The sequence below is a fragment of the Schistocerca americana genome, chromosome 1, assembly GCF_021461395.2.
Source record: "Schistocerca americana isolate TAMUIC-IGC-003095 chromosome 1, iqSchAmer2.1, whole genome shotgun sequence".
Taxonomy (NCBI): Eukaryota; Metazoa; Arthropoda; class Insecta; order Orthoptera; family Acrididae; genus Schistocerca; species Schistocerca americana.
Window position 1 is genome coordinate 732,278,938 of NC_060119.1, and position 24,529 is coordinate 732,303,466.

The window sequence follows — 24,529 nt, forward strand, 5'->3', positions numbered from 1 at the left end:
CTGGGTTTCTCAGTGCCTAACAGAAGACCATAAAGAGCAACGAGGAGCCGTCTGCGCGGAGTTGCTCGCGCGTTACGAGGCTGCTCGTCGCCACAGATCCGTTGGAATCACACACATACTGAGAAGAAAATAATGTTGCTATAATGTCATCGCCTAATATGGCAGTATCTGACGAAATGACAGCACAAATTTTGTTCATGTGTTTTACACTGCGTATCAAATACTTCCTGGCGTTTCGTCTTCTACATAGCATGGAATCTTCAAGCCCCTTTTGGATCCGTTTCTCAACGTTCCTTCAGAGAGATCATTTTTTATATGAAGAGGCAGTTACTTCTTCGTGTAAGGTTATTGAGCTCTCTATAGTCATACTCGAGATTGGTGTTACTTACTTGTTGAATTCTTTTGATCAACATTCACATGTGTTTAATTTCAAGGCTAGTTAAAATCCTTTCAGGAGGGAGTCTGAAACACCTATCACATTTCTGACGGCACTGGCAATATGGATGAAACTCTGAAATACACGTTCATGTGCAGTGGAGTTGCAGAAAGTTACCTAGGAACCTGTAAGATACAATTTCACATTGGTGAGTGTTGCGAAGCGTTGTGTCATGGACTCCTTGAGGCACGGAAAGGGTCAAGAGTCCATTATGATCCATGACCGCTTAACCCTCGCCCACAAATCCCTGAGACTGGTCGGAGATGTGACGTCCCAGATGTGCTCAATATGATAACTGATGGAAAGGAGAAAAAATGGTTCAAATAGCTCTGAACACTATGGGACTTAACTGCTGAGGTCATCAGCCCCCTAGAACTTAGAACTACTTAAACCTAACTAACCTAAGGACGTCACACACATCCATGCCCGAGGCAGGATTCGAACCTGCGACCGTAGCGGCCGCACGGTTCCAGATATGGTAGCGCCTAGAAGCGCTCAGCCATCCCGGCCGACGGAAAGGAGAAAGAGATGCGGGAGTTTGGGGGAGGGGGGGGGGGGGGTGCTGAGGAGTGCTTCTCAAACCATTCTGACACATTTTGGTAGCGATGGGTGATACTGAATATATAGGTCGCCTTTAGGATGCTGAAGGCAAATTAAAGGGTGTACATATAATCATCTGGCATCATAGAGGGGCTTGAAGGTGATATAATGGGGCACTGGAATCGACTGCAATAAAAATTAGACTTGTAGGATAGCTAGAGGTGTCATTTCTGTTACATAAAGCTGCAGTAACAGCTGTCGTCCCGTAATCCATCGGAAGATCGATGTACCGCGATACCTGGACAATTCCCGCACCGCTCACCTGTAAAGACGACGATGGCAGACCAACAAGGGCTTCTTTTCATCTGATGCAACCCCGCACACGAGAATGCTTCTACCACCTTACTGAGCAGTGCCTTGTTGATATGCGGGTTGAAGACACTCATACGGTTTTTGACGTATTCGTGTGACATTAGTACTTCGTGACCTGTCAGTCCAGGCGACATTCTTAGAATGATCGTTGGTGGTTTTCCTCTGTCTACTAACCTCTACCCATATGATGCGTGGTGAAGAGGGGAACACATGCGGGACACTGGTTTCTCAATCCCACAACATGGAGCTGGTTGTAGATTTTTCGACTATTCACTAATTGCTGCGGTCCAGCTTTCAGTTTGCTTGTGATTCTCTGCATTGTGACCCACTGATTCTGTTGTTGGGGAAGAGACTCGTATGCCATCTGTTGGGACTTTTATAGCAAACAGTAAACTGTGCTCCCCTTTGCAGCACGTGTACACCATGTGATCAAAAGTATCCGGGCACCTGGCTGAAAATGACTTATAAGTTCGCGGCGCCCTCTATCGGCAATGCTGGAATTCAATACGGTGTTGGCACACCCTTAGACTTGATGACAACTTCCACTCTAGCAGGCATACGTTAGTCATATGCTGGAAGGTTTCTTGGGGGATGGCTGCCCATTCTTCATGGAGTGCTGCACTGAGGAGAGGTATCGATGTCGGTCGGTGAGGCCGCGCACGAAGTTGGCGTTCCAAAACATTCCAGAGGTGTTCTATAGGATTCAAGTCAGTCCATTACAGAGATGTTATTGTCGTGTAACCAATCCGCCACAGGCCGTGCATTATGAACAGGTGCTCGATCGTGTTGAAAGATGCAGTCGGCATCCTCAAATTGCTCTTCAACAGTGGGAAGCAAGAAGGTGCTTAAAACAGCAATGTAGGCTGTGCTGTAATAGTTCCACGCAAAGCCCCCTCCATGAAAAACACGACCACACCATAACACCCCCGCCTCCGAATTTTGCAGTTGGCACTACAGACTGTGGCAGATGACGTTCACCGGGCATTCGCCACACTCACAACCTGCCATCGGATGGCCACATTTGTGTACCGTGATTCGTCACTCCACACAACGTTTTTCCACTGTTCAATCGTCCAATTTTTACGCTCCTTACACCAAGTGAGGCGTCGTTTGGCATTTACCGGCGTGATGTGTGATTTATGAGCAACCGCTCGACTAAGAAACCCAAGTTTTCTCACTTCCCGCCTAACTACCATAGTACTTGCAGTGGATCCTGATGCAGTTTGGAATTCCTGTGTGATGTTTTGGATAGATGTCTGCCTATTATACATTACGACCCTCTTCAACTGTCAGTGGTCTCTGTCAGGCAACCGACGAAGTTGGCCTGTACGCTTTCGTGCTGTACGTGTCCCTTCACGTTCGCACTTCACTACCACATCGGAAACAACGGACCTAGGGATGTTTAGGAGTGTGGATATCTCGCGTACAGACATATGACACAAATGACACCCAATCACCTGGACCACGTTCGAAGTCCGTGATTTCCGGGGACCGCCCCATTCTGCTCTCTCAAAATGTCTAATGACTACTGAGGTCGCTGATATGGAATACCTGGTAGCAAAATGCACCTAATATGAAAAAATATGTTTTTGATGGTGTCCGGGTACTTCTGATCACATAGCGTAAGTGATGCGATTACAGTGTTACAAATGCTGTGAAATAAACTTCGTGTGCTGAACTTACTGCGACCGAATAACTTTTGAATGTGTAGTAGCAGCTAATATCTTTATACAGGTTAGTCAGAAACAGCCTGAAAACTTTGTAACGGTGCTGAATGGGAGGTTGAGCTGAGAAATAGTTGTTAAGATCAAACTTCGTTACTTTACACCGTTTCCGCTCAAGTTAGCTGATCAGGTCGTTGCGCGCGGAAATTCAAGCCCTTGCACGCGCTAAAATGCGGTAATACACAGACATTTGTGGGCCCGTGATTTACCACTTGTTCAAATGCTCGTGACCGGTTGAAATGGGCCTTTTTCGGAAATGATAAATTTAAGCTACGTGAAGAAGAGCTAAGTTTTTTTTAGTTTGAACAAACCAAACGAGCAACAAGTTTGGCGACACTGTCTCTGGCAGTTGCTTCAATTTGCGGGCGCAACGATCTGGTTGGATAACGTCATTGCTAAATAACTCGGAAACGAATTTTTTCTTAACAATCATTGCGCAGCACAACCTTTTCTGCAACACCGACACTAGCATTTCAGTTGATTTCTGCCCAACATGTAAAGCCTCGGTTTCGAAACCAAATTGTTGCTACATACTACTATTTAAAGAATTCAGACACAGCAATTTTCACACGCAAGAATTTATTTCACAGCATCAACTACAACTGTGATCAAATAACATACATGTGCTGCAAAGGACAGCAAAGATGGCTGTTTGCTGTAAAAATGGCAGCAGGTGGCATAAGAGTCTCTTCTCATTCCCCAATGCCTGTCATCAACACACTGTCCCCACAGAATTGACTGGACTTTCTGCGCGACTAAAGAAGCTTTGTGTGTTAAATGTAGCCGGCCGGGGTGGCCGAGCGGTTCTAGGCGCTACAGTCTGGAATCGCGTTACCGCTACGGTCTCAGGTTCGAATCCTGCCTCGGGCATGGATGTGTGTGATGTCCTTAGGTTAGTTAGGTTTAAGTAGTTCTAAGTTCTAGGGGACTGATGACCTCAGATGTTAAGTCCCATAGTGCTCAGAGCCATTTGAACCATTTCTGTTAGATGAAGGTAGGTTGCGGCTACACGTACTCCACCTCACGTACTTCCTCGTAGGTTCGTCACTTTGTTTGGGCCTTGGTTGCACAACAGACCAGATCGAAAGCTAGTTCCTGGAAAACAAACACATTAGCACCTGGAAATTCTAAAGGGTCGCCACTAGATTCTGGCAGGTCATAATATTAGTTACTATCAAGTAGAAGACAGGACTCTCAGGACTATTCAAAGCAGTAGATAGAAAATGTGTGATGTCAACCATGGATTGATTCCGTCGGCTGAAGGACCGTCATGAGTCATTCAAGGATTAAACATACCGGCTATAAACCAAGATTAATTATCCCACGATGAAGTAATGATATCATAATTGTTGTCCCTAGCTTTAGGCATTAGTCTAGCAACCAGATTTTAGGTGCGACAATAAAGTAATGAGACTGAAGTGAAAAAAATGTTGCTTACCGTTTTATTCATGTTTAGTGTTGTCTCCTTCAAAGTAGTTCCCTTCTGATTGCACACACTTTCTCCAGCGCTTCTGCCATTGATGGTAATATCTTCCAAGACCCTCGTCACAGCTTTTTGGACATCTTGTCTTGTTTGAAGATGGTGTTCCTTGAACGCCGATTTGACTCTTGGAAATAGAAAAAAGTCTCACAGAGCGGTATCTGGTGAATAAGGTGGCTGTGGTAGTACTGAAATTTGTTTTGAGGTTAAAAATTGCTGTTCTGACAGAGCAGTATGGGATTGCGCATTAAAGTGATGCAGACTCCAAGTGTCAGCAATGTTGGCACGGACATGAAGAACTCTTTTACGAAGTCTTTCTAAAATTTTTTTGTAGTAATATTGGTTAACTGTTTGTCCAGGAGGCACCCACTCTTTACGAACAGCTTCCGTGGAATCAAAGAAGCACACAAGCATGCATTTCACTTTTGACTTTGACATGCGAGCTTTTTTTGGTCTGGGAGATCCCTTTGAACACCTTTGCGAACTATGGCGTTTTGTTCCTGGATCATACTGAAAAAAAAACAACTTTCATCACCAGTGATAATTCTGGATTTATTTCCGTTTGCTCTAACAGATCGGCTGCCACATTTTTCCGTGTTTCTCGCTGTTGGGATGTGGGATTTTTGGGGGCCATTTTTGCACAAATCTTTCTCATACCAAGGTCTTCAGTTATTATTACACGAATCGTTTCTCGATTGATGTTCAGTTCTTCTGCAACCACATTCACGGATAATCTTCGACCAGATCGTACGAGTTCACGCACCCTGGCCAAGTTGACATCCATCCGTGAAGTTGATGGTCGTCCACTGCAGTCTTCATCTTCATCATTCGTTCTGCCTTCACTAAACATTTTATGCCAACGAAAAACTTGAGCTCTTGAGATAACCTCCTGTCCAAAAGCCTTCTGAAGCTTACCGTAAGTTGTCGTCGCATTTTCACCCAATTTAACGTAAAAATAAATGGCATACTGTTGCGCAATATTATGCGGTTCCATTTCCATGACGAGAGACACAAACACGTGTTAACTTATTACAGCACAACTCACGACTGAGTAGTTGCATCGATGTGCCGCTTGGACTAGAAGCAGCTTATAGACCAAGGTCAAAGATATTATGTCTACACAAGCTTGCAGGGTTGCCACATCTTGCAAAGAAAATCAATCTCATTACTTTATTGTCGCACCTCGTATAGCAGTGCGCAAAGACCCTGAGCGACATCTTACCAATGACATAGCACACTGGGGTGACAAAAGTCATGGGATAGCTACATGCACGTGTACAAATGGCGGTAGTATAGTGAACGCAACGTATAAAAGGTTGGTGTATTGGCGGAGCTGTCATTTCTATTCAGGTGATTCATGTAAATCGGTGTCTGACGTGATTATGGCCTAACGATGGGAATTGGCAGACGCTGAAAGCGGAATGGCAGGTGGAGCTAGAAGCATGGGACATTCTGTTTCGGAAATCGGTAGGGAATTCAATATTCCGAGGACTACAGTGTCAAGAGCGTGCCTAGAATACCAAATTTCAGGCATTACCTCTCACAACGGACAACGTAGTGGTCGACGGCCTTCACTTGGCGAGCGTTGTCAGTGCGAAGAGGAAAGCAACACTGCTTGAAATACCCGCAGAAATCAATGTGGGACGTACGACGAATGTATTAGGAGAATGCGGCGAAATTTGGCCTTAATGGGCTATGGCAGCAAACGACTGACGCGAGCGCCTTTGCTAACACCACACACATCGCCTGCACCGCCCCTGCTGGGCTCGTGACCATATCGGTTGGACCCTAGACTTCTGGAAAACCGTTGTCTTGTAAGATAAGTCCCGATTTCAGTTGGTAAGAGTTTATGATAGGGTTCGAGTATGGCGCTCCCGTGAGATCACCGAAGTTAAGCGCTGTCGGGCGTGGTCGGCACTTGGATGGGTGACCATCCAGGCCGCCATGCGCTGTTGCCATTTTTCGGGGTGCACTCAGCCTCGTGATGCCAATTGAGGAGCTACTCGCCCGAATAGTAGTGGCTTCGGTCAGGAATACCATCAAGAATTCGAGTATGGCGCAGACCCCACAAGCCATGGACCCAAATTGTCAACAAGAGACTGTGCAAGCTGGTGATGGCTCCATAATGGTGTGGGATGTGTTTACATACATAACTGAGTGGGTTTTCTGGTCTCACTGAACCGATCGTTGATGGAAACCCTCATATTCGGCTACTTGGAGACCATTTTCAGCCATTCATAGATCTCATGCTCTCAGACGACACAATTTTTTGCGGATGACAATGCGTCATGTCATCGGGCCACAATTATTCGCGATTGGTTTTAAGAACATACTGAACAATTCGAGAGAATGCCGGCCGAGGTGGCCGAGCGGTTCTGAGCGCTGCAGTCTGGAACCGCGCGACCGCTACGGTCGCAGGTTCGAATCCTGCCTCGGGCATGGATGTTTGTGATGTCCTTAGGTTAGTTAGGTTTAAGTAGTTCTAAGTTCTAGGGGACTGATGACCTCAGAAGTTAAGTCCCATAGTGCTCAGAGCCATTTGAACCATCTTTGAATTCGAGAGAATAATTTGGTCACCGTCGAACGTTTATGGCACGAGATGTCAGTTTGTGCACAAAATCCTGCACTGGCAATACTTTCGCCGTTATGAACGCCTATGGGGGCAGCATGGCTCAGTATTCATGCAGCGGATTCTGACGACTTGTTAAGTCCGCAACACGTCGATTTGCTGCACTATGCGGGGCAAGAGAAGGTCCGATACAATGTTACGAGGTATCGCGTGACTCTCCTCACCTCATTGTATGGGACGTGGAACCGGCAATAACGCGCCAGCTTTTAACAATCATTAACGCGGTCATTTATAGACAAAAGGAACATCATCAAAATACCGCTTAGCTATCTCCATTATTTTTGTATCATTCCGTACCAAAACGTTTCTTCTTAGAGGCACGAAACAACTTTCAGAACTTCGTGAAACGCCCTTGGAACAAACAGTTTTATTTTTCATTAATGCCCGTATTTCTCAGCAGCGAATGATATGATCCATTTCGGAAGTCAGTGACTTATATATGCGCGCTGCCCTCTCATCACTGAGTATGCGGCAGACGAGACTCTAAATGATTTTTCCTTCGTGGGGGACCAGTATGGTAGAACTTTTCGAAAGAAATTTCCGCCATTTCACTGTAAATAACAGTCATCCATAAACGAATAAAAATGTATTGTCAAGTGGCGAACGTTTTTTTCAAAGAGAATCTGAATGTCGTTTGTGCATCTGTAAAGAGTAGTGATTGCGCTGTAATACAAAATTGTAAAAGCAGAAAGAAAACAAAGGGAAAGCTCGATGCAGGCACATAGTAACAGTTCCGTCAAGCTTGATGCCTCCGCAGACTGTCGACGGACGGACCTCCATCAACAGCATCACATGCTCTCACTCTGGGAGTCACATGGGAGAAGTCTGAAATTAATTTCCGGGCTTTGAGTTTAAATCCACGACATTGCAACACTACCGTCCGATCAATAATAAGAACGAACAAATACACTACTGACCATTAAAATTGCTACACCACGAAGATGACTTGCTACAGAAGCGAAATTTAACGGACAGGAAGAACATGCTGTGATATGCAAATCATTAGCTTTTCAGAGCATTCACACAAGGTTGGCGCCGGTGGTGACACCCACAACGTGCTGACATGAGGAACGTTACCAACCGATTTCACATACACAAACAGCAGTTGACCGGCGTTGCCTGGTGGAATGTTGTCGTGATGCTTCGTGTACGGAAGAGAAATGTGTACCAGCACGTTTCCGACTTTGATAAAGGTTGGATTGCAGCCTATCGCGATTGCGGTTTATCATATCCCTACATTGCTACTCGCGTTGATCGAGATACAATGACTGTTAGCAGAATATGGAATCGGTGGGTTCGGAAGGGAAATACGGAACGCCGTGCTGGATCCCAACGGCCTCGTTTCACTAGCAGTCGAGATGACAGGCATCTTATCCGCATGGCTGTAACGGATCGTGCAGCCACGTCCCGATCCCTGAGTCAACAGATGGGGACGTTTGCGAGACAACAAACATCTGCACGAACAGTTCAACGACGTTTGCAGCAGCATGGATTATCAGCTCGGAGACCACGGCTGCGGTTATCCTTGACGCTGAATCACAGACAGGAGCGCCTGCGATGGTGTACTCAACGACGAATCTCGATGCACAAATAGTAAACCGTCCTTTTTTCGGATGAATCCAGGTTCTGTTTACAGCATCCTGATGGTCGCATCCGTGTTTGGCGACATCGCGGTGAACGCGCATTGGAAGCGTGTATTCGTCATCGCCATACTGGCGTATCACCCGGCGTAATGGTATGGAGTGCTATTGGTTACACGTCTCGGTCACCTCTTGTTCGCATTGACGGCACTTTGAACAGTGGACGTTACATTTCAGATGTGTTACGACCCGTGGCTCTACCCTTCATTCGATCCGTGCCAAACCATACATTTCAGCAGGATAATTCACGACCGCATGTTGCAGGTCCTGTACGGGCCTTTCTGGATACAGAAAATGTTCGACTGCTGCCCTGGCCAGCACATTCTCCAGATCTCTCACCAATTGAAAACGTCTGGTCAATGGTGGCCGAGCAACTGGATCGTCACAATACGCCAGTCATTACTCTTGATGAACTGTGGTATCGTGTTGAAGCTGCATGGGCAGCTGTACCTGTACACGCCATCCAAGCTCTGTTTGACTCAATGCCCAGGCGTATCAAGGCCGTTATTACGGCCAGAGGGGCGCGCGGGGTTAGCCGAGCGGTCTTAGGCGCTGCAGTCATGGACTGTGCGGCTGGTCCCGGCGGAGGTTCGAGTCCTCCCTCGGGCATGTGTGTGTGTGTCTGTCCTTAGGATAATTTAGGTTAAGCAGTGTGTAAGCTTAGGGTCTGATGACCTTAGAAGTTAGGTCCCATAAGATTTCACAAACGCACGGCCAGAGGTGGTTGTTCTGGGTACTGAGTTCTCAGAATCTACGCACCCAAATTGCGTGAAAATGTAATCACATGTCAGTTCTAGTATAATATATTTGTCCAAGTAACACCCGTTTATCATCTGCATTTCTTCTTGGTGTAGCAATTTTAATGGCCAGTAGTGTATCTCCCCCCATCAGTAGTCAGTCGTACTACCGCTGCTCGTTAGCAACCTCGGTTGCTGAAGCTGGTTTCCGTGTCAACTACAGTCCAAAAATAAATTCAGCCTGGCGGCTGCTGCATTGCGTAAAGCCTACCGTAGTTACGCCAAGTGTTTGCGTGCGTCGGGGACGGCGGCGATGGTCGTGACAGCGAGAACTGCGCCCACGTGCCGCGGCGGCTCGTAACACAATCCATCAGCGGCGCGCTGTCACCGCCACTGTGGCGTAACTCATCTGTTTTTGCCACCTCCAGTCCCGCCACATTCTGCTTCCACATGCGACGTATCGCCCTCCCGGCACGTGGCGCCATTCTCTCCCATGAACAGCCCCCGTCCGTTAATCCTCTCTCAGGCTACTGGCCCCCGCTACGTAAAAGGCTAAAACCCATAACCTGCCTAAAGTGAAATGATGACGATGACTACGGAATTGGACACTCAGCGATTGGCAGGCAGTAGAAATATATGAAACAATCGTGCCCTCTATTGGCGAAACAATCTGCCTTAGTGCCTACACACTCGTGTCTCAATAGTTCATAGGCGAAGTAACGGTGTTAAACTGTTCGCTTTGACCCTGTGCCCATTACACATGTTGTACAAATGGAGATGATATTTTAATTACTGACGACGCCGTTTGGCATAATTGTTTTATTATTCTCCAGTGCATGATGTAATTTTAGTAAGTACTAAAGATTTTGTGCCTGTATTACTTTAGCAATTTCACCATTATTTAAGCTTCTGTCTCTCACTTTCGTTGATATGGCATTTCTAATGAATGTGTCTTTCTGTTCAGGAAGTTTTATTTCTGATGAAGGTATATTTATATGTACCGAAACCTTGGTCAAGAATTTTAATAAAAAATTTTTATCCTGCAACTGTTTTTGGCTGTCATCCTTTATTGTGATGAAACAATCGTGATTAAGGGGAGCTGGGCAGGTTAGTAATCCCTTTCTTAAATAACGTAAACTTTATTCATATGCAAGGTACCTTCTATCAGAAACAGTTGGGAAGAACTTGAAAAAGATATCGCTTGTGTGAGAGATGCCCAGAAAGTAATGCACCGCTTCTTTTTTCTTCAACAATTCTTTATTGAACATTATGATAATTGAAATTTCCTGACAGGTTAAAACTGTGTGCCGGACCGAGACTCGAACTCGGGACCCTTGCCTTTCGCGCGCCAACTGAGCTACCCAAGCACGACTCACGACCCGTCCCCACAGCTTCAGTTCTGCCAGTACCTCGTCTCCTACCTTCCAAACTTCACAGAAGCTCTTCTGCGAATCTTGCAGAACTAGCACTCCTGGAAGAAAGGATATTGCGGAGACATGGCTTAGCCACAGCCTAGTGGATGATTCCAGAATGAGATTTTCACTCTGCAGCGGAGTGTGCGCTCATATGAAACTTCCTGACAGATTGCCGGATCGAGACTCGAACTCGGGACCTAGTTCTGCAAGGTTCGCAGAAGAGCTTCTGTGAAGTTTGGAAGGTAGGAGACGAGGTACTGGCAGAAGTAAAGCTGTGAGGACGGGCTGTTAGTCGTGCTTGGGTAGCTCAATTGGTAGAGCACTTGCCCGCGAAAGGCAAAGGTCCCGAGTTCGAGTCTCGGTCGGGCACACAGTTTTAATCTGTCAGGAAGTATCATATCAGCGCACACTCCGCTGCAGAGTGAAAATCTCATTCTGGATAATGATAATTACACGAAAGAAGTTTACCGCCCTATTTTTCCACGTAATATTCAGCCCGTTCTGTGGCCTTCCTCCAGCGCGAGACAAGGGCGTGTATACCCTCTCGGTACCAATCCTTGTCCTAATGGCGGAGCCAGTGTTTGACCATGTGAATCACCTCCTCATCATCCTCAAAACGTCTTCCACGAATGGCATTCCTTAATGGCTGAAACAAGGGGAAGTCCGAGGGGGCTAGGTCACGGCTGTAAGATGGATGGGGTAACACTGTCCAACCCTGTTTTGGGATGTGTTCAGCAGTCTTCAGACTTGTGTGGGGCTGAGCGTCATCATGTTGCAGCAAAACATCTCCTGGGTTGCTGTAGCGCCGAAGTCGCCGGAAGCTCGTCTTCGGTTTTGTTAGTGTGTTGACATATGGTTCTGAATTAATGGCACCGCCTCTTGGCATCAGATCAATGAGAATCACACGTTGACAGTCCCAGAGCACGGTGACCGTGACCTTAAGGGCGGAAACAGTTGCTTTGAATTTTTGCTTCTGAGGGGCGTTTTGTTTCGGACTCAAAACGGTGAACTCAGGTTTCATCACCTGTCACAATCCGGGACAAGAAGGCTTCCCTGTCAGCTTTAAAACGTTGCAACACATCGAGACAAATGTTCTTTCTGTGCGATTTGTGATCCACTGTTAGACACCACGTGACCCATCTTGCACACACTTTTGAATATCCGAGAGTGCGGATAACTGCATCCACATTTCCTTTGCTGGTTGACAGATGCAGCGCCAACTGCCGAGTCGTAATGCATCTGTCCTCAGGAATGAAAACATCAGCTCACTGCAACACGTCAGGTGTGACAGCCGTCAGCCGTGGATGATCTCCCCGACCGCTGCAAATCATGGAGCTCCGCCGAACCGCCTTCTGATGACCTCACCCTTCTTGTCCAGCGACCGACTAACTGTACTTCTGTCGACAGAAGATGCTCCACAGACTTCGCACAAGCGTTTGTGAATGCGCCACACTGTTCTTTCTCTGCAGTGAGAAATACAATGACGACACGTTGCTTGTAACTTACATCACTTACAGACGCCATTTTGAAACTATCCTGCAGCTGTGCTATCTGTTGGAAATGACGGAAACTTGGCGCGCTCACTCAAGAGACTACAAATAATACGCAACGTTTCGCATTCGTAGCATTGTTTTCGGCTGAGGAAAAAATGCGGTACATTACTTTCTGGGCAAGTCTCGTAGATTACATGTTTCTAACCACTTTAATAGAAGGATTTCTCAAAATACTGACTAGTTTTAAAATAATAATCATTTTTCTATTCTGGTAAGCAGAAGTTGGAAAAAGTAAACTTTATTTTTTTAAAAAATATATAACTTACGGAGAACAGCCATAAAACTTGTCAATGCATTCCAACTGCATCAGATCGGTTGTGTGCATCCTCTTCCATCTTATCTTGCAATGTCCTTTTTCTTGCTCGTTTGCGTTGTCTTGCTTGTTTCAAGATCTCTAATAGCACTCTCTGATACTCTAACTCTTTCTTTATCCAAATATAATATTTGTTCACTGTGCAACGAACAACACTTTGTAACATTCTTTCCAGGACTTCACACATTGCAGCCTTCATAGAACATTGCCACTGCATCAAAGACACCAAAATGCAGCGTACTAATTGACACAAACACTATCTTGAGAATTCTGGTCCAGATTACGATGTTGATGGACTCGTAGGGCTCTGGGTGCGGTCACGAAGACGTTTCTTTCATAGCCTTAACCCTGACAAATGTCTTTAAGTTATGGCAAAAGCCATAACTGGTTTGTGAATAAATTTCTCACCATTTTGTTTTGATCTGTTGTATTCGCACCATGTATCACTTCCTGGAAGGCATAGGCCATGAGTAGTTATACCATCTGTTGAATAGAGGTGAAACAAAACTGCGCATACAGCTTTTCCCATATCTTCTACGCTTCTAACATTGTGCCTGATGACCATGCCTTAATAATTTTGGAGTTTATCTACGATAGATTCTGTGAGTTTGTTCTTACCATCTAAACCTCTTCCATCATCCAATTTTCAGTCGTCGCACCATCTTACTCGCCCACTTTTGTACATGAGCTACCCACTCCAATTTAGTGATAGTTACATTTGCTCCATATGGCTTATTTTCCTTAAATGCTTTGAAGGCTTTTGAATGCCCATCTCCTAAATAACTGACTAATATGACCTGCTTCAACTGTTCAGATTCTTGGAAAATGGTTACGACCACACAGTGTTTTGTTTAATCGACGAATAAACGAGAAATAAGACAATAATATATGGGGGTTGGAACTTAAATAGTGGCAACTATTTATTTACAGCTCGTACAAAATAGATACGTATTTAAGTTTTACTGACCTTCAAAGTAGTCACCAGCATTCCATTTAACCCGTTGCCAGCGATGTGGAAGTCGTAGGATACTCTTAGCAGTGCCAGTTGTACTGACAGTTCGAGCGGCGCGGTCTATTCTCTGACGATTTTGTAGCAGTTCTGAGGCGAATGCAGTGAAGTGTTTCCTTCAGTTTAGAAATCGAATTGAACTCACGAGGGCTTAAGTCAGGGGAGTGCAGTAGGTCGTATAGCACTAAGCAGCCCCATCAGTCAAACAAATCAGAAACAGCTTCTACTGTACGTGCTTGAGCACTGTCCTGCAAAATGATGGTCAGGTCCTGCAGAAAGTGTCATCACTTCTGTCTCTAAGCTGGTCGCAGGTTGTGTTCCAAAAATGAACAGCATAGAGACAGAAGCGATGACACTCTCTGCAGGACCTGACCATCATTTTGCAGGACAATGCTCAAGCACGTACAGCGCAAGCTGTTACTGATTTGTTTGACTGATGGGGCTGCTAAGTGCTATACCACCTACTGAACTCCCGTGACTTAAGCCCTCGTGAGTTCAATTCGATTTCTAAACTGAAGGAAAACACTTCACGGCTTTCGCTTCAGAACTGCTACAAATTCGTCGGGAAATAGACCGCGCCGCTCGAACTGTCAACACTATTGGCACTGCTAAGAGTATCCTTCGACTTCCATTCGACTTCGATTACTAACTGGCTCTGCGGTTTCATTGCAGAAAAAAGGGCAGAGTAGAGGGTTCGTATCTGAGAGCAACGCAAGCGAACAGCACGGGGACGGGAGCAGGCTGGTCACCTCTACGTGTTGCATCCACGTGACTCGCTGACGTCACTAGTGTTTGAGTCGTGAACGACGACGGTCGAGTTAGGCTTGCTCTGCACATCTACCTCACGGATACTTCGACAGCCAATGGACGTTCAGTAGTGTTCTGAGCTCTCTTCTCTGAATGTCGTAGCTAATGAGAGCATTAAATGTGATAGTAGCTAGTTGTTTGGCGAATTTTTATTTCATTTTTTGCGAGTCGTCATCGCTGATGGTGGTGGTAAATGATAAATTGTACATAAGCAGCGAGAGACATAATTTGCAGGATATACTCTTCCTTCAAGCGGAAAGCACGCGCACCTGGGTACCGCAACTGTCGCTTGGAATCGCCAACAAAGCCATTCGCGTTCGTGCCGCGACATGCTCGAACCGCCATCGCTAGTGACTCGGACTATATAGTCTCTAGCATAGTCAGGAATCACACGTTGATGTCCTCGCATATTAGTCGGTATTCTGATGCGTCTGCGTCCTGAGAGAGATAATTCAGGCGCAGTAGTTTGAATTTACAGTACAGAGAAGGCTTTTTCAAACCACAGCCATCCCACTAGCATTGCCATTGCCACTGCTGTCGAGCTAGGCGGGATGTAAAGTAGTTTTGTGAGACGTTCAGACGACCACTTTCTCTCAGCAGTGCGATAGCATCACCACAGAAACACGACGTCGATTAGGTCTCATTAAAACGTTCCACGACTCCACACGCAGCTGCAGGACGGAAACTCTGGAGACGCTACATGGAACAGCGATTAGACGTTCACCTCGCGCCTTTCTAGTCGAAGCCGTCGCCGCCCTGAGTTTCAGCAGCGCACCACTCCCAGTCAGCAGTCACATTTCAGATGGACACGAGCTAGCACCTTTTCTGTATGTCGAAAATGCGAATTATGAATCATCGATACTCAGATAGAAAAGTCTGCTGCCCGAGTCTATACACGTTTATCTAAGTTGGTCTCCGTATATAAAGACCGACAATCGACAAGAGGGAGCTCGTTGAAGATATCATTATCTCAATATTCGTTTATTATGATGGGGCCGTCACGAGTGTGAGCATTTCGACAAAACGCGATTAGATACATTTACGTATAGTAATGAACAGTTGCTAACGCTTACAAACATCAAGACATTCAATACTTTGCTGGTAACAACATACATTGAAGTGAAAAAAACTCATGGGATACCAATATGCACTTACACATATGGCGGTAGCATCGCGCACGCAAGACATAGAAGGGAAGTGCATTGGTGGAGCTGTTATTTGTACTCAGGTGACTCATATGGGAAGCTGTTCAAGTGGCTGAAATTGCTCTGGCCACTATGGGACTTAACGTCTGAGGTCATCTGTCCCCTATAAATTAGAACTACGTAAACCTAACTAACCTGAGCACCTCACACACATCCATGCCCGAGGCAGGATTCGAACCTGCGACAGTAGCGGTCGCTCGGTTCCAGACTGTAGCGCCTAGAACCGCTCGGTCACAGATGCCGGCTGGGAAGCTGTCCGACGGGAATTAACACACTTCGAACGCAGAATTATACTTGAAGCCACACACATCGGATACTCCATTTCGGAAACCCTTAGGGAATTCAATACTCCGAGATTCACAGTGTCAACAGTGTGGCGAGAATACTACATTTCAGGCATTACCTCTCACCACGGACAATGCAGCGCATGACGGCCTTCACTTAACGACCGAGAACAGTGGCGTTTACGTAGAGTTGTCACTGCTGAAAGACAAGCGGCACTGCGTCATATAACCGCAGTAATCAATGTGGGACGTAAGACGAACAAATCCGGTAGGACAATGGGGCGAAATTTGGCGTTAATGAGCTATGTGAGCAGCGAGAGCCTTTGCTAACATCCTGAACTCGCCTGCAGAGCCTCTCCTGGGTTTGTGACAATATCGGTTGGACTCTCGGAGATTAGAAAACCGTGGGCTACTCGTATGAGTCCCGATTTCAGTTGGTAAGCGCTGATGGTAGGGTTCGAATGTGGCTCAGACACCACGGAGCCGTGGACCCAAGTTGTCAACGAGGCACTATGCAAGCTGTGGTGGTTACATAATGGCGTGCTCTGTGTTCACATGGATAATTGACTGGAAAGCTACGTTCCGCTATTTCGAGACCAATTAAGGCCATTCATGCAATTTTTATGGATGACAATGCGCCATGTCACAAGCTCACAATTACTGTCGGTTGCTTTGAAGAACATTCTGGACATTTCGAGCGAATGATTTGGCAACCCAGATCGCCAGACATCACTTAATCACACAGGAAGCGACTGCCAAGCGAACTGCTGCCATATCGCGTCATAAAATTTCCTTTCTAGTAGCTCTGTTCGCAGATGGCCAACTTATTAAAACTTTTTCTGTTATTGTCGTGTGTTTTTAATGTGGTTCATGGTATTCGATGTTTCAGAAACGTCGGCAACTGTTTCAGTCATGATTTAAATAGTGCAAACTGCACCAGTTACTTATTTTTTGATGCTTAGCGCAACGCGTTTCGAGAATTTATCCTCATTTTGAAGTGCATTTGTGCATTTGTTTACAAAAATATGTTAGGTGATGTGTGCAAGACAGGCAGAAAAACATACACGGAAACATCACCAAACATATTCATATAAACAAGTTCACTTGAAAATAAGATTAATTTCACGTAAAGCTTTGTGCTAAGCATCAAAACGTAAGTTACTGGTGCTGTTTTCATTATTTAAATCGGGTCATATGGTCTACTATAAGATCTGATTCTTCGTGGCAAATTTAATTTCTTTATTGTTTGCAGAGCACAGCGTCTGTTTTGGTGCGCTAAAAATCTACGCCGAATTAAGTCTTGAACCTGAGCACTTTTTCAACAGAAAGTGATCTCGTGGTATAGTTAGTCGATGACACCCCACAGTCCGCATGACAATATCAGCTTGGACAATAATTCCCCTCCTTTCCTTCCAGTCTCCAAAGAGTTGTGAGACCAGTGTCCTTGCGAGAATGAAGATTTTCCAATCAACGAGTTCTCAGATGACTCAGATGGAAAAGTACTCCCTACTGAAAATGGCAACCTCGGTATGGCTAGTTGTTCAGACTAACCACACATAATAACTCCTCTCGTAGTTAAAAGATTTTTAGCGTGAAAAAAAAATTGTCATAGTCACGATGAGCAGAGGCTCGTCTGGTGCGGATCTTTCGAAAGAAAGAAATAAAATAAATAAAAACTATGAAAAATACTGTTCCGGCGCTCTGGTATGTGCTTACCAAAGGAAGCACGATGGCGTGGGTCCTCAATACCGTAAAGTCATTTCGCACAAGTAATTCTGAACTACTAAATTCCTTATGAAGTTATTCTGTGGTTCTTGTTACTTCTGTTTTCGGAGGGTGAATAACTGGAACGTTATATTCCAAATAACAAAGAATGTGAAACTGCCCGAACCAGAATTATCTATCGGTGCTTGTCTGAATCTCGCTTTCACAAAACTATATCTTCTACGTGAATTAAGATGGATATTTTTGGTTAAAGTTTTTATTTTGAAACGAACCACCGGATTTTACGAGGGTGTTTATTCTACGTAAATGCACATACGCTTAGGATGAAAAATGTTCATTTACCTTTCCCAAATGTTCAGTACTCTATCAATCAGATCCAGCGAAAACATCTAGACGACAGTCAAACAGGTCGCATATTTTTGCAAGCATGTCTGGAGTCGCTGCAGTCGAGGGTCACCCAATATACTTGTAAAGGAAGATACGTGGAATGAGTCTTGCACAATCCTCCACAAAAAGTGCGATCAGACATCTTGGAGGCGAATGCCGCAGTGCGAGGTCCGTACGCACCTTACAGCTGATCCTTCGTTGAGGCAGGTCACTGTTGTGTACTCTTCAAATCACACAGCACAGCTGTAAACTCATTTGCAACTGCTGGAGCATAGCACGCAAGACATCTTTTGTTGATACGTTACCACTGTATCGGCACGACTAACGACCGATCGACCGAGCTACCTAGCTGTCCTAGGCAGACATCTATCGGCAACCACACGAACCGGCAACTTACAACTAGTGCCAAGCTAAACGTTTACTTTCGATGCGTAAGTTAACATTCACTCCACGTTTCTGTCTCGATTCGTGTAGGAGGTAATGTCCTTGCGAAATCTGATGAATGTTTTTGAAATGCTCTGTACACCAGATTCAGTTGCAGTTCCTTGTGAAAGCAACTTTTTTTCCAGAGACCAGTGGATCAGTAAGCAGCGGAGCTGGGCATGCGGCGTAGGGCAAGCAGCAAACGGCTGCGGTCGGAGCGTGGCTTGCGGTTCCGGTGTCCGGTTTTCTTATCTCGCCGGGCCCTTCCTCGTGTGTGCGTGTTGCGTTGACGGCTGCGTCGCTGCTAATGACTTGCAGCCATTCTGTGCGCTACAGAAGATAACAATGTTTCGCGCTTCTCATGCAAATACAACTTCCTTTTTAGCCCGAGGGCGTCTGAACACCTGTCCGAGGGGGCTGCAGTACGTCTCTGCGTTCCCTTCGTGTGTACTGTGCTGTCTAGCGTTCTGCAGGGGTACAGATATCCGCTGACAACGGCAGAAACAATTATATGGCAGGTAGAAGCCTAAGTTGATTCGGATATCAGCCAGTACTACTACTCTGCAATTACTGTAATTAGCAGTTTGTGGTTAAAAGTTAGAGGACATGACACGAGACAATATATTACTAGCCCTAGGAGACAAGGCGCTGATACCTTGTAACAACAACTCTAGCCTAATAATGGCCTCAGTTCGCCGAGGAAAAGCGTCACAAATTTTTTCGGGTATGTAATAACCAGATAAAGCCACTCATTGACGGTTAGATCCTGTGGAACTACGAAACTGTGTGGATGTTGTTTTCTGTGTATCACCTGCTATTCCAAACAGTCCCCAATATCTTCTATGGGATTAACATTGGGCGATTACTGGGCCAGTGCAGCTGCAAAAATATTACTGTGCGCTTGTCAAATTGGCAATGTATGCGTGCAGCCTTATGAACGCAGTTGTCGGTGTCTTGAAAGACGGGAACGTGCGCAGCTCGCTCGTCATGAAGACGTGGAATAAATGGTAACACTTGGTCACCGACATTGGTAGCAAGTTATCATGTGCTAATGAGCTGCAAATATCGCACTTGAATTATATCATTTATCTTCGAATGCGAGCTGGAAACCGCAGTAACAGTACGCTATTTCTCTTCCAACGCAGTCCAGGAAACGCACTAACGTTACGCAATTTCTATTCGAATGCGTGCTGGTATGCAAATAAAATGAACGAACTCATCTTTTGTATTGCTCTCTCTACGACAGCTAGGACCCTGTGTCGAGTGCTGAAATGGTGAACAGCCACGCTACCATCAAGTCAGACAAGGGACACAGGTCTATGTTTTTTTTATTATGCTTGTTCTGATGTGATGTCATCCTTCTTGGCACGACGAGTGCTACGTTACTCACAGCACCAGGTCAGTCCGAAATTGCATGTAGTGTACTGTGCAAATTAGAGGATGAGCGATTTTTGAGCAGCTGCTGTTGTAAATACACTGTGGTCCAGTGGTAGCTCGCACAGTAGCTCAGCGTGTTCGGTCAGCGGGCTGGCTGCCCTTTATAATATAAAAAAAATGAGTGCAGTACTCAGCGTGAACATGAAGGGACGAGAATAATGACAAACAAAATTTTAAAAAATGGTGGTCTTTGGTTCGGTTCCCACTGTTACCAACAATGTTTTTTTTTATTTTCTTTCATTCCACACAATATTTAACTACCCTGACGGAAAAAATCTCAACACCGAGCAACTATTAATATACACTACTGGTCATTAAAATTGCTACACCAAGAAGAAATGCAGATGATAAACGAGTATTCATTGGACAAATATATTATACTAGAACTGATATGTGATTACATTTTCACGCAATTTGGGTGCATAGATTCTGAGAAATCAGTACCCAGAACAACCACCTCTGGCCGTAATAACGGCCTTGATACGCCTGTACATTGAGTCAAACAGAGCTTGGATGGCGTGTACAGGTACAGCTGCCCATGCAGCTTCAGCACGATACCACAGTTCATCAAGAGTAGTGACTGGCGTATTGTGACGAGCCAGTTGCGCGGCCACAATTGACTAGACGTTTTCAATTGGTGAGAGATCTGGAGAATGTGCTGGCCAGGGCAGCAGTCGAACATTGTCTGTATCCAGAAAGGCCCGTACAGGACCTGCAACATGCGGTCGTGCATTATCCTGCTGAAATGTATGGTTTCGCAGGGATCGAATGAAGGGTAGAGCCAAGGGTCGTAGCACATCTGACATGTAACGTCCACTGTTCAAAGTGCCGTCAATGCGAACAAGAGGTGACCGAGACGTGTAACCAATGGCACACCATACCATCACGCCGGGTGACACGCCAGTATGGCGATGACGAATATACGCTTCCAATGTGCGTTCACCACGATGTCGCCAAACACGGATGCGACCATCATGATGCTGTAAACAGAACCTGGATTCATCCGAAAAAAAATGACGTTTTGCCATTCGTGCACCCAGGTTCATCGTTGAGTACACCCTCGCAGGCGCTCCTGTCCGTGATGCAGTGTCAAGGGTAACCGTGGCCATAGTCTCCGAGCTGATAGTCCATGCTGCTGCAAACGTCGTCGAACTGTTCTTGCAGATGGTTGTTGTCTTGCAAACATCCCCATCTGTTGATTCAGGGATCGAGACGTGGCTGTACGATCCGTTACAGCCATGCGGATAAGATGCCTGTCATTTCGACTGCTAGTGATGTGAGGCCGTTGGGATCTAGCACGGCGTTCCGCATTACCCTCCTGAACCCACCGATTCCATATTCTGCTAACAGTCATTGGATCTCGACCAACGCGAACAGCAATGTCGCGATACGATAAACCGCAATCGCAATAGGCTACAATCCGACCTTTATCAAAGTCGGAAACGTGATGGTACGCATTTCTTCTCCTTACACGAATCATCACAACAACGTTTCACCGGTCAACGCCGCTCAACTGCTGTTTGTGTATGAGTAATCGGTTGGTAACGTTCATCATGTCAGCACGTTGTAGGTGTCGCCACCGGCGCCAACCTTGTGTGAATGCTCCGAAAAGCAAATCATTTGCATATCACAGCATGTTCTTCCTGTCGGTTAAATTTCGCGACTGTAGCACGTCATCTTCGTGGTGTAGCGATTTTAATGGCCAGTAGTGTAGAATAATGAAATTATGGGCATACATTTGTCTAGGTAACATATTTAACTGATTAACATTGAAATATCACAGGTTATTCTAAAGGCGAGATATGCCATTGAAACTGTTAAATGCTGTTACATTAACAACCGCTGTAACGGCCAGAATGTTGCACGTAAGCATGAAAATGTGAATGCATTGTGTTGTACAGGTGCCAGATGTCAGTTTGTGATAGTTCCAAGGCTGTTGCAATTGGTCGGTCAATACAGGGACGGCTAATATTGTCTGTGGATGATGCTAGAGTTGCTGTCCGATGACGTCCTATATGTGCTCGATTGGAAGCAGATCAGGCCAAGGCAATATGTCGACGCTCTGTAGAGAATGTTGCGTTACAACAGTGGTTTATGTTGGCGAGCGTTATCCTGTTGGAAAACATCCCCTGGAATGATGTCTATGAAGAGGCACAACAGGTCGAATTACTAGACTGACGTACAACTTTGTAGTCAGGGTGCGTGGGATAACCACGAGAGTGGTTCTGCTGTCATACGAAATGGCACTGCAGATTATAACTCCAGGTGAAGATCCACTGTGGCCAGCACACAGACAGGTTGGTTGCAGGCCATCAACTGGTCTCCTTCTAACCAACAGAGGCAGTCACCGCCACCGAGGCAGAATCAGCTTTCATCACAAAGGCACAACAGACCTCCACCCTGATCTCCAATGAGTTCTCGCTTGACACCACTACAGTCACAAATGGCGGTGGTTTTGGGTCAGTGGAATGTACCAGGCTCCGAGCTGTCCTTGAACTAACCGGTTTGTAACAGTTCGTTGTGTCACTGTGGTGCTAACTGTTCCACGAATTGTTGCTGCAGAGTGGTACTTTGTGCTACAGCCATACGCCGAATGTGACGGTCTTCCGTCTCGGTAGTACCACTTGTCCGTCCGGAGTCTGATCTTTTCTTGCGACTGTACATTCCCGTGACCACCGCTGCCACCAGTCCTGTACAGTGGCCACTTCCTGCCAAGCCTTTACGCAACATCGCAGAAGGAACATCCAGTTCCTCGTAGTCCTATTACACGACCTCGTTCGAGTTCAGTGAGGTGCTGATAGTGGAGTCTTCGTCGCCTTAAACGCATTGGTAACAAACAATCTCAAAGGTAACTAAGGTAACTGCCGCTAACGACCATTACAGCATGTACTTAAAGCCAACCTGATTTGTACTCACCTACTGGCTTGACTAGTGCCACTCTTATGCGACTGTCGCAAAATTTGAATAGACATCGTCTTTCAGATTTAGAAACACGTCTGAGAACTTTAGTTTATGTTCCACAACTCCTTCTTCTTGTTGCGATTTTTTTCCATCAGTGTTTTAATTATAAAATTTAAATATATTTAAAAAGTTAAATTTTATGTACGTAAAATTAATATATTCAATTTTGTTACGATTATGCGTATGTATTAAACAGGGGACCTAGAAACAACGGAGAGGCTTCGCCCCGCCGTAGCCCTTAGCGGTTCACAACCCCACAACAGGTCACAGCAGTGCACCCATCCCTCCGCCGCCCCACACCGAACCCAGGGCTATTGTGTGATTCGGCTCCCAGTGGATCCCCGCGGGAACGTCTCATACAGACTAGTACAACCCCAAATGTTTGCGTGGTAAAGTAATTATGGTGTACGCTTACGTGGAGACAGTGTTTGCGCAGCAATCGCTGACATAGTGTAACTGAGGCCTGTATTCGCCGAAGTAGATGGAAACCCGCCTTAAAAACCATCCACAGCCGGCCGCGGTGGCCGAGCGGTTTTAGGCGCTTCAGTCCGGAACCGCGCGACTGATACAGTCGCAGGTTCGAATCCTGCCTCGGGCATGGATGTGTGTGATGTCCTTAGGTTAGTTAGCTTTAAGTAGTTCTAAGTTCTAGAGGACTGGTGACCTCATATGTTAAGTCCCATAGTGCTGAGAGCCATTTGAACCAGACCATCCACAGGCTGGCCGGCACACAGGACCTCGACAACCAATCCTCCGGGCAGATTCGTGCCGGTGACCGCTCGGGAAGCACCGCGTTAGACCGCGCGGCTAGCCGGGCTGTTACGATTACTACCCTTGAAGATCAAAAGGGTAAGGCCAAACACATTGTAGCACAATGGTAAAAAAAAAAAATGTGTGAGTTGCCACTGGTCACCTAAAATGCTGAATTAAACATTCTGGTTCCTTTTCGTGGTAACTTGTAGGAGCAGGCCCAAGTTATGGTATGAAATCGTTCCCAAAACATCAGAGACAACCTCCAGCCTGAACTATACCCTCCACACACCATGGGTCAAACGCCTCATTGCGCCATAGGTGCGCTCGACGCCTTACATCGTTAGCAAGGTGCCGAAATTGTGACTCGGAGACCGCACTACACGTTTTCAGTCAGCTGTTTGGCCCACTGAAGACATGGCGATTTATGTGGCGCTGTGAGCAATGTGAGATACCCAATTCCAATGTGTATTGCTACTTTTGCTCGGAAACTGGTTTCCGACAGCTACAATTCCTCTCGTGTTTGAAACCAATCGTCATTAACAGACAGTGGCACTTGTCTCTGGATTCTGTCACTTATGATCTTTTTATGAATTTTGTTCCTATGCCATGTTATGTGGATGCAAATGGTACACTATTCCTTGTAGACACATTGGGAAGTACGCCTTGTTAAACCTATAAATTTGAGAACTTAGTTCGCAG